Below are 12579 nucleotides of genomic sequence, written 5' to 3' on the forward strand. Positions count from 1 at the left end.
AATGTGTTTCAGGGGTTTACTTTGGCTTGCCTGTTAGGGTTAAGAGGTAGGGTTAGGGTTAGGGGTAAGGGTTTAGGGTTAGGGTTTGGGTTAGAGTTTGGGTTAGGGTTAAGGTTAGGGTTAGGGTTTGGGTTAGGGCTAGGGTCAGTATGCAGTCCAAAATTATGTCCAAATGTCAGTATGCAGTCCAAAGTTAAAATATGCTGCTCTTAATTTCTTCACAAAACTCTTCAGTGTATAGAAAGGAAAGTCTGGCTCCCACCATGATCCTGATAATCTGTGAATAAATGCATGTTAATTTATGGAAAATGTAAAAAATATACTCTTTGTGGATGAATCTGTGGTGGTATGACACATGAAGGAATAGGTTCAAAATGTCCTCTAATGTCAGCTATCAAGAGTGTTTTAATAGTGGTTTCTAAGAAAATTAATATAGGTCTCAGCTTCAATCCTGAGGCCTGCCCACTACTAAAGAAAGGGTGTATATGAAATCAGTCTGAAATGTTCTCAGGTTTTTTGTTCTTCCCATGCTATTGGTTGATATACACCATTTCTCATGATGAGAAGACGTAAATCAATTTTTTCCAGGTACTGACTCCATTCTGTCCCTCATTTTCACTGGCATGAACGAGGCTGTGCACAAACTATCTGTGGTATGCTGCTGCCTGTGATGTTAGGATTTGGCACATTCTGCACTGCACTGTGATGTCTCAAGAAGGTGTGTGCTTTTCAGAACTATTATAAAAGGAGTAATTCTTTTACTCACGGTATAATTAACACATGAAATCTGAGATAAGTGACCATTAAGACTAGTATTTCCCATCCAAAATTTCAACACTTATTCAGAAAAAAAAAAATTAAACACATCATAAGGCAAAACAGAAAAATGGTGGTTGAAGTGGCAGTGTTAACAGATACTACTTATCTAGATGTTTTGGGGTACAGCTTAAACAAGTGGAATCAGGAAGGAATTTTCTCCCTATGCACAGAGCCATTCTAGTAAACACATTCAGTGAACACATCTTTCCTTGAAACATCTGGGATTTAATATTAGGAGGATACAGAACTAGAGAGAGAGCATCCAGACACATGTGGTCACTGGTGGTTGCAGTTTTCCATCAGATGTCTGTACACTGTTGTGATATAACTGGCCAGGTTCTGTCACAGTTCTTAACCTATGAACACCTTATAAACAAACATGGAAGAATAAGTGTGGCTTTCCACTGGGAAGAACTTGAAATACAAATGGGTTAGAAACATTTCTGTTCACTTACCTCCTGCACTTGGCCAGACACAGTGACAAATCTTTCCCCCTCTGACAGGTTTCATGGCAATAAATGCCAATAACATTTATGCTAAGTTTGGCTGAATGCAAATTCAGTCTGAATTCCCTCAGCTCTTCAGATTTTGACAACACTATCAGTTCATAACAGACCACCTGTTTGTTTTGTAGTGCCTGCCAAAACATATAAGTGGTAATGAGGAAAGGAGATGCTGCTTTTAATGTGTATATTTATATAATATGCATAAATTCATACCCAGCTAATGTACACATTTCTTTCCACTGAAGCAGATAGAAGATAAACAGCTTGATTACAAGGTGACGTTGTTTTGTTTTTCTCCTTTAGTCACCTTAATGAGTTTATTTAGCATCTGGGTTCAATGTGGAAAGGGAAAAGTGTTATCAATCCTTTCATGCAAAAATTGTAAAGAACATCAGTATCTGTCCTTATTTCAAACTCACAACTGTAGAGCTGTAGATGTAGACTGTAGATATGGAATGATCCACAGATTGTATATCCTGAAGTCAGTGGAGCTGTGCTATTTACAGCAGCTGTGTTATTTTCACTACACACCAATTATATGCAAACAAGCATGTACATGGCATCTTCATAAAAATAACAGCAGAGAACAATGTCCTTTTTTTCTCAAAAAATTTTAAAAAATACTAAATATTTCAGACTATTCAAATATCACACAATGGCCTGCACTGAGTGAGCCACATGTCTTCCAACTTCCTTTCTCTACCTTTCCTATATGGCACTGCTCCTGATGAGGAGCTACCCATATATGTTTCATACATGACTTAGAAGAGAGGCAAAGAGAGAGAAGACCAATATTTATAAGAGCTTTTGTCTCAACACAAGTTACCAATACTTTGTCCCAACACAAGGTACCAAACCTCTGAATTTTCAGAAGTTCTGAGCAACTCTCCCATCTGAATTTTCATGAGAATTTGAAATTATGAAGACTCTTGATTGGAAGATGTAAATTAAAAACAAGGGAAAATATTAGAAGGAAAAAAAAGGCAAGTGAATAACAGGGGGAGGAAGGTAATTTATTCCAGCTCACTACTTCCATGTGAAGTACAACACTTCAGCTGTTTAGAAATACCTTATTTAGGGCATAACAGTAAGCACCAAAATTTTAAATTCCGAAAATTGTGAATTTTAACTTCAGAAATTACTTTCTGGTTTTGAAATTTGTATTCAAATTGATGTGTCAAAGGGCATGTGTAAGTGTCAGGTAACACAAAGGATCAAATTCATAGAGCAATGCTGTCTCTTCTACAATAGAATTCCAGCTATTGCATTCTGAAAAATGTCTGTGATTGAATGGATGCATTTTTAATCAGATTTGGAAGAAATATCTGAGAAGGATAGAAAGTGGAAAAAATTCTAAAAAGACTGAGTGTCCTTGTCCAGGTTATCAAAAGGCAGAAAGGGAACATCTGATCATCTCAACCTCCAAAGAGTATTCACATTTGTTCAATAAATTTTTCTGTACTGTAAGGGGAGTTTTCCACCTTTCTCAAGACTTTGATTTTGCATGTCCTGAAGCTTCCATCAACATGTTATTATTTCTACCCAGAAATTTGAAATTCTAGTATAAGCAGAGCTATGTATAGCCTCACGCTGTTAGCAATTACCAGTGTTCAGACCCTACATCATAATTATTTCATGCATTAATGGGATGTACACCTTTAAAGAATGTGCTGTAAATATAATTTAAAAGGAGGTGAGACCTTTGATAATTTTCAGATGTTTTCTCCCTTTGCTGAAATTTACATATTTTCTTTCTGGGCTTTATTCATTCTTTTCAAGACTTAAATAAAATAAATAAACATATTAATAAAATTAAAATGCACTTGCAAAATAAACTGGATTTAAAAGCTAATTTTAGCATGTTTTGAAGTAAATTAGTTTGTTGTGCTCCAGAATTTAGTCCAAAAAGGTTTATTAAGGAGTAGCTTCTCTGCAGCAGCTTTTTCTGAATAACTCCATTAAAAAAAAACTGCATAAATTTGCAGAAAAGCCTAAAGACAGAAAAAGTACCTCTGTATCTAAAACAATACAAATTGGGCCAGAAGCAAAGGATGCTGAACATTTACACTGCTGAGAATGGTAGGACTACCCTGAGTGCTTCCATTCCGTCCTGCAGTATGCAATGCAGACACATTCCCAACATGACCTTGGACTAATCTTTCATTGTATGTCAGTGTCTCATCTTTAGAAACAGAACTATTGTGTTGATAGAGTTCATTAGTGAATGTGAGATGGTCAGATGGCATCGTGATGAGGTAATAGGACATGGATTATGCCTACGTGTAAGCATTCACTCATGCAAAAACAGGAATTGGGAATGATTTCATCCACATCAGAATAGCCAGAGAGAAAACCAGAACAAGGTATGTTTTACAGAGAAACTGCACTCTGGCAGAGGCCAACTTTTGCAAAGCTACATGGATTAATACTCCTGACTTTATTTGGAGTAAATTCAAAGATTCCACCAGCCTCTTGTCCCAGGGTTAAATGGATGGAAAATGAACTAAACTAGTAATGAATCATGAAATCTCTTCTCCTACCTTGTATCGTAAAGGATAAGAAGTTCTCTGTAAAGGCTAAGGCAGTTTTGAATGAAATGCTAGACTAAAAATGTGTGTCAAAACAGATAGCTGATTAGAAGTTCATGGACAAACCCAATCTTATTTATAATGCAATAGGCAAAGAAAATGTTGAACTCCAAGTTCTGTGTTGCTTTGTGTTGCTGGCAAGTAAGAAAAGAGAGCTAAAATCTAATGCAAATCATGTTAGCAAAAGTAAAGTGCTACTTTTTGTTCCTTAAAAAAAAAAGTTCGATTCTACAAAACTGAAGCAAAATTCTAAAATATGGTGACAGAAACCAGACTACCATAGAAAATATATTTCAGGAGCCATGATTTACCCTTGGAACTGTATATCATGACTATTAAGGAAAGAGAATTAATTTATGCAGAGTATATGTGCCTCACCATTATATTGTAAGATGTTTTGAATAAATATTTGTTTAGTCCCCTAAACTATAATGATTTCAGCTGGAACACAGGGTGAATACCATCAGATACAAATAGTAATGTTCTCCTTTTCTGGAAGAAAAGTGATAGTCTACAAATTTTAGAACAGATTTATAATTACCATGAATCTCTAAAATACATCTTTGGCTTTTAAGACAAAGTTTTCAGATATTTGAGGTCCACTGACATGCTATCTTCCACATCAATGTACTAAGTACGTATAGTAGTTTTGAAAAGGTTGTTAACACATTTGTGTGCAAAACACTCAGCCTGATGGGTCTTTTATGTCAAGTGGAGAAGTTTCCTTGATGTTTAATTACTGTGATGGAGTAACGCTTTATCTTGTTCACAGAAGCACCTGGTAACCCAACCTGAGTCAGGTTGCACATTGCACTATGCTCTCAGTTTGTCTTCCAGGAAGTTACTAAGCTGTTTCTGTTCCATGATTTTTTCCTATCAACTTTCAAGTCTGTTTTTGCTATCCAGGTCCATGGCTACGTAAAAATTTTTTTGACGGGTATTTATAAACTGGAGTTGACTGAAATGTCTGAAATGCAAATATCATGAAAATATTGAGAAAAGTGTTGTGAATTTTTATAGGAAAGGGGTAAAAAAAAATACAATCAACTTGGAAATTGATAACCTACCATATCCTGTTAAAAAACTCTGAATATTACTTTTAGCTTGTTGAAGATTCCTACAGACATATATAAAAATATATGTTATTCTCAAAAACACAATAATGGATTTCAAGGTGTCACATACTATACACTCTGTGTTCTGTGTGTTACAATAATACTGTTAACAACACTCAAGGTATTTCATTGGAAATCTATTGGACAGATTCCAAGAGCATGGTATAATATTTACTGTTTCCAAAGAAATGGTTTGAAAATGCTGAGTAATGCAAATACTCAATGCAAATAGGTGTGCCTAAGAGTTAGTGCATCTCACTAACAGCTCAGAGCCAGGGGAGTCATGCTAGAACAAAGAGTCAGTCAGCCACAGCCCCAAGCATCTGTGCTTGGCATACAACCAACAATGATGTGGTATGTATTCACATCCAGAGGGAGAGACAAAGATAAAGAAAAAGAGGACAGGAAGAAAAAAATTTCCTTTCTGAAGGAAGAGCACTCAAAAATTCACTTTAACTCCTTTGTTAATTAAAAACTGTGGTCAATAAATATAATTAGTTAAAAGACTCCACTTAGCAAAGAATTTAGCAAACAATGGGTGAAATAAATTACAATAACTTCTGTGAGATTTTTCCTGATTAAGAAAAAATAAAACTATGTTTTGTTTCTTCCCCACAGGTCCCGAATGTATTCTGATAAAGGAAAACATTTTACATGCAAAATTTTACAGGTAAAAGCAAATTGCAGTAATTTGTTTGTAAGTAAAGTGGAGGAATCGATACAATGTATAAAATGACTGCTTCAAAGCTCTGTCCATAAACCAGGCCTTGCCATGAATTAGCTATTACCAGTTATTCTGATCAAGAGCACTTCCCTTGAGATACCTGACATTTTCAAGATTACTCTTCTCTCTAATGGGCAAAGCCCAAGACATCCACTGGGAATGTGAGATTTGACATTTCAGGGGAAAGGAATGTGTGCCAAAATGCTTTTGGAGGAATTTCTGAAAGTATGGTTATTTCACATTTTCCTTTCTTGTGATGCAAGTTGTGTTTTTTAAAGCTCAATCGTTTTTTTACAGCCCACCAAATTTGAAGGTAGCTTAAGGACCAGGGCACTAAGTTGTTAGGAACCCTGCTTGTTAGTGTTTCATGCTGGCTTGCAATAATGCATAGGAACAGCAGTAGATTTTGCACAGACAAGGACCATTCATAACAATTTTGATGGTAAGCAAGATAAGGCATTATCACCATGAACTGTACTTTTTCATCAGAATAAAAGTCCAGAAAACAGGGCTCTAGTCTACAAGACTTACTAGTACAGAAAGAGCTTTAAATTCCTCTGGTGCTAAAGCATTATGCATTTTCTTTATAGAAGTATTTCCTTCATCAGTTACCACGAAAGCACATGAACACTGAAAACATACTAATGATTTGAGCCTTATGTCGGGTAGCACAAGGGTTGGCTGCTGCACACACAATGTATAAATACCGGCTTGTTAATCTGCGTAGCAGGGAAAAAAGGGACAAGACTGTTTTCCATATGCCTCTTCAGACTTCAATAATCTCATGATGTTGTTCCTTGCAACTCTGCTGTGCAAGACACGTTGCAACATTCTGCTGATACGGTCCTAAAGCTTAATGGACATCAGGGTCAAAACCTACCAGGAAATCTGCCTGTGTCAAAGCCAGGTGTCCTGTTCTTACAAGTTCTAGTCCAAGAGTTTGGCTGCCCTTTCTTTTACTACATCTACCAATCATGCTAGTCTTCCTCTTTTTTGCAGATTGACAGGGAGAGAGCTAGCTGAGACATGTAAACACTCCTTCTCTCTGGCAATTGATGTTTTCCAGAAATGTGTGTTCCCTCCCTATATATCACAAGAATATATCAAAAAAAATTATCTATGGGCAGGTCATGCTTAGTTTTGTGCCAGGCCATCTGTGGTCCATGCAGAGAGACAGGAGTGCTAAACAGAACAGCTGTCATTGGAAATATAAGTCTCTAAACATGCATATGTTACATGCGCTTTCATCAGAAGACTGTTATAAAATGTCTCTGACTTTTCTAGTATCACTTTATTCTGTTTCAGTGTGGATCGTGGTGCCCTAGATTGCCTGTGTTCACAGCAAAATCTTCAAAAGCTTCGTCTGTCTGTTTAATGGAATAAAGTTATTCAAAAATATTTCTCCCATCTTTCTGTCTTGGGTCATTAGGACCATAACCGTTAGACCTTTCTCATCTAAAGATGCAAGGGCCACAGAGGAGGGAAATGCATACTTGTTCTTTATCTTTTTCCATCAATCATTAGGGCAAAATTTACTTCAAATAGTAATAAATAAAGCATTTTAAGTGGACAATTGGAAGTATATCTGGGTATATTTGGTTTATCCTGCCTAGGTGTCCTTACACACACACTGAAGACCTTTCCTAAAATCTCTCTGAAGGAGTCCCCTATCTGCAGAGTACTTGAAGAGATGTAAGCAACTAAGTGCCTAAATGTAGGGTTATATATCACTAAAGAAAGAATTAAGCCTAGACCTCTATGCTGTATTGTGTGGAGCTTGATGCAGGGACCTGTATTCTGGGTTTGGTTTTCCTGTTTCATGTCAGCAGTTCACCACGGTTCTTGTCATTGCTGGGGCTAGCTGGGGACTGGAGCAAAGTCCTGCTTGTCCTATTTTTTAACTAACAAGAAACTATCTGAGCAGTAAAATGCTTTCTAGTGGTTTTGGAATAATTGGATATCCATAATCAACATAAACTTGATTAATGAATTTGAGAAAAATCAAATATATCCCTAGCATATCCTAGAGCCACAAGGTTTTTCTTTAAGATAGAAACTGCATTTCTTTTCTCCTTTTGTAATTTACATCAAAATAAATATCTTGAGGGACATGACAAGGAGCAACAGCTTCTTTACAATGTCGTTAGTTAGACCATAAAGCTAGGTGCTAAGCACTTATCATTGATTAATTCAAATCTCAATTATGTCAGTTACTTCTATATGGAAAACCAGCCACAAAAAGATGCTTTCAAAATTAGAATTATAGTTTAAGTGTTTTTTTTTTTTTTTTTTGCATTATGGAAGTTTTAATCTGCCTTTTTCCTAATGATTGATTTTATTGTAGAAAATATATTAAAATGCATCTGCCTCCTCATTAATACCAAAGTATAAGAATAAGTCTCAAGTAAATAATTCTGATAAATTTTAGATGATCAGGAGGAGATGAACCTCACCTAGGTTAAGACATTTAAGACATCCAGGGTCTGATTTATGTACCTGCAGAGACAGCCAATGACTCTTTAAGCTGTCCCTGGAGATCCAGCAAGTTTACTTCCAGATAAGATATAGGAGGCACAAGGTACTCAAACTCTTCTGGAGACTGTCACACAGGGTTCAGCTTACAGATCAAGATACTTAAATATTTATGTATACTTTATAGACTTTACAGTGTCATTATAGTCTAGACTTTCTTTATAGGCAATAGAAATTCATGAAATTGATACAGCTATTGAAACCTAGTTTAGTTAATTTAAACACCAGTTCACTAAATTTGTTTTTACTGAAGAGTACTTCAAATGGCTCTATGGATGCCACTGTATCAACTAAACTCCACTGACTGAACATGAGTTTAGATATCTTAGACCCAAGAGAGGGTCCTCTAGTTCTGAGATTCTCTAGGGCACCTTCTCTTGCCTATGGCTGCCACTGCAAGGTCATGAGCCACTTGTAGGTCCTTTGTCAAAATTATTAACAACACATACCTTTGGGCATCTCAGATTACACTTCAGAGACTGCATTTTGAAAATGGAAACAAACTCCATCTTGTCTGCAGTCTCAAACATCGTAGTCACATAAAAATGTGTGTCTGAAAAACCTTTTCTGAGATTTTAAGGAGTTCCTCTGAGTCTGGAGTAAGGAAACATAGCTGCTTAGCAGGGAATGGGCAGTCAAAATTGATAGCAATATTTAAACTTTACAGACACACGCATACATTAAGTTAGGCCCTCAAGGAAAATAAGTCAGCAGCTAGGCATTTACTATCTCATAAACATAAGAAATCATAGCTTCTAGAATGCTTAGACACTTCTTTCAGTCAGCAATATTATGGCTGTACAAATCTCTAGCATATTGTCTTCTCTGGCAGATGTAATTGTTGCAATAATAATATGCAGTAATGATCATATAATTGCATCATTCTACTCCTCTCATTGAAGCATAGTATAAAGAAGTTCAAGATTTACTGAGACCAAACTGGCTTAGCATTACTATGGTGCACAGAATAATCATATATGAGAGGGACAATTTATGTCACTATATGAAATAGTGGCTTTTTGGGAACAGGAGGCACAAAACCTCTGAATTCCACATAATCTCACTGTTCCTCACTCTCTCCTAAATCCTTTTCTCAGTAATGAGCTGTATGCAAAAGTACAGAGCCCCTCTGAATCTTTCTCTTTCCTTACATATAATCATGGCATGGGGGCTGGATAACTTTTTCTTTTAAATAGATGATTCATAGAGCGTTTTTCAGTAGGTGAGAGAAATCCTTGCTTTCCATTTGGCTGATCAGCAACTGGAGAGACAAATACAGAAGTGCTCAGAAAATCTGTGATGAAGAATACTGTTTGATAATTTAGCAACAGGTCTGATCATTTTATTGACTTTGTCAGCAAAATTGTGAATTAATTGACCAGAATAAAATGTGTCAGTTGAGTATTAAATAGCAGACTACATGCTGCTAAGTTGCCACATGTAGTCCACTATTTATATCACTAATTTACTAATGTCAAGCTGGACAAGATTGTAAATTTTCCAGAAAATGTGTTTCATTTTGCTAATATTTTTTTATTTGTCTTTATGAGAAACCTGTTCTAAGAAAAAAAAATCCCTGTGTTTTCCCAGTACAGTTGTATGCAAATGTTTTCTGCTGAATGAATGTTCCTCCTTATTTTCTACAGTTTCACATCAGTGCCTGTCATCATGCAAATTTATCCTCAATGGGATTACTCGGAACTATGCTGGTGAGAGCTGTATTTGTTCATTAATTTAGGTCTCATTAACCACAAATAACTCGACAAAGATAAGAACAGATTATTGTCACTGTCCAACAAATATTAATAGATTGTTTATTATGCAAATATAATTGCATACTGGTGAAATTTAATACCGGGCTGCTGATAATACCCTAAAATTCAAAGTCTCTGCAAGGAACATTATCTAAAAGTCTCTTAGTCTCTTAGTCTTGAATGTGCTGTGTTGACAATGATAATGCATAATGCAAAATATATAATACATGTAAATTCTAGTCTGTATTTCGAAATAAGGTAGACATCTAACCTCAATTAGACTATGTCTGTTTGGTTAATAACAAAATACTTCAAAACTTTTTCATCACTTAAAAAGTGTCTACCAGTGTTCTAGGAGCAGATTAAGAAATTCTCGACGCTGGTATATGTCATTGGTTTCAGGCTATTTCAGAAAATAACTGGACTGATAATGATCAGTAAAAGCTGATGCATGATCTTTAAAATATACTACCTTGGAACCTATTGACTATTTACTTAGGTCAACTTAAGTCATTTTGCTTATGCAAGTGCACAATTTATCTGACTAAACAGTGCAAGAACTAGCAAATTTAAATATTTGCAAGACAATATATGGTGGCACACTTGCTGTAGTGAATACCAAACACTAGAACTTAAACAATGATGTTTTGCCTCCATTCTCTAAATTCAGGGTCTAAATTCAGGCTGAATTTTGCAAAAAGCTAAATCAAACTTAACTTTCAGTTGTTATCAGCAACCAATTTAACTCTTCCCATGTTCCACAGTTTCCCCCATTACAGATGCAAACACAATTTTTAAAAATACAGCAGAAGTTTTACTAATATACTCAACCAACATCAGCTGACCTCAAGCATATAATTACGAGGATAATTGGGATAAGGCTCATTATTGGGCAATGATATCTTCCTAAGGCACTCCCAAAGGATTTCTCTCCCTGTCTTTCCCCACCTTCTGTTGGTAAGTACTTGTTGCTGCTTGTGTATCCAAGCTTGTCCCTCCCTGGGCTTTGCCAGCTTAGTTCCCCAGGAAAGAGGGGGCTGGAGACATTGCAACAGACCCTGGACAGGGGGAAAATGTTCTAAAGTTGGCCCTTGAAAAGTAAGGCTGATAAGGAAAGCAAGACGACCAGTAGGGAAGGGAGCAACCTGCAGCACAAAAAGGTGGGGGAAACCTTTTTCCAAAGTAAAATTTATAGAGCTTAGGCTGAAATTTTCAAAAATTAAAGCCCTGATCAAAAAGTTTTGGAAAATAAAATTGAAAAATTCCCTCTGCTTTCTGGAGGAGTTCTGAGGAAGGGATGTCCTGCTTTCTCTGTGAGAGTGATTCAACATTGAAGAGTTTGTCTTGATTTCCCCTCACACCTGTACACCTGAGAGACACGAAGGAAATATTTTAACCTAGGCCTTTCACAAGACTCATTTTTACTTCAAGATCTGATAACCTTTTTTGGAACATGAAAGTATGATCACATGTTGTCTTATTTAAACAAAATACTTCCTCGGAACTATGAACAGGGAGTGAGAAAATTTCTCTTGGCACACATACTCATGTTTTTTGCAAGAAATATTTATTCATTCACTGTTAGCAAATAAATGTAAAATTAGGTCTTTCCTGCTAAGGCATCTCTCTCTGCTACATACCTGTGCAGTTGCGTAATTTCAGTGGAAGCAGTCTGAACAGTGTCAAGAATGTACACAGGGATTCCTTCCAGAAGTAGGTCCCTTTACAATTTCAAATTGTTTCTGGTGTGTGCCAGAAGTACTATGAGCAGGAATGAAGCGCAGAACATGATTTAAGACACTCTGTAAACCACTGAAAAAAAGATCTACATGGGTACAGATGGTTTACAGTGTATAATATGAATTCTTAGGGGAGAAAAGCCATTCAAACTTCCCCTTCTGAAGTATTCCTAGTGTGAGGAATTATAATCCTAATTTTCCTTTTAAACACACTCCTATCTTCATGCCACACATAACTGGTGTGACTAATGCCACGATACTTCTGTGTGTGTGATTGCTCTTTAGCAATATCCTGAAAAATCCTAGGCCAGTACAGTTTGGATAGTGAGAGCTATGAAATGTTTGAGTGGCATTGTCAAAGTAACCTCACTAGGTTCCTAAGAGTTCTGGAAAACTGTCTGGAATGCAAAGGCCAAACTTGCTTCCTGTAACGATCTCAAGTGCCCTTTGGCAACCCCCTTGCTATGAGAGGGTATTTTAATGGTATAGAGAGAGCTCAGGCTGGCATCAATACCTTTCAAATAGTGCTGAGATAACGTTGAACAGAATTCTTTTGAAAGCTGTGAAAACAAAGCAGCACATCTTGCTTCATAAGTTATGTAACTAATTATTACTACTCATGACTTTTCACACGCATACCTTGCATCAGCTTTTATATGTGATGCAAACTGAAGAAGAATTCAACCTGGCTTCTTGAATTAATGGCTTTGCATTCCCTCTGAGGGCAATAAAGTTTTGAATTGAAAACCTGCAGGTTTTGGCAACAATTGGGGTAAAAATATACTTTATTCTATTCCATACT

This window comes from Fringilla coelebs, assembly GCF_963513975.1.
Source record: "Fringilla coelebs genome assembly, chromosome: 5".
Taxonomy (NCBI): Eukaryota; Metazoa; Chordata; class Aves; order Passeriformes; family Fringillidae; genus Fringilla; species Fringilla coelebs.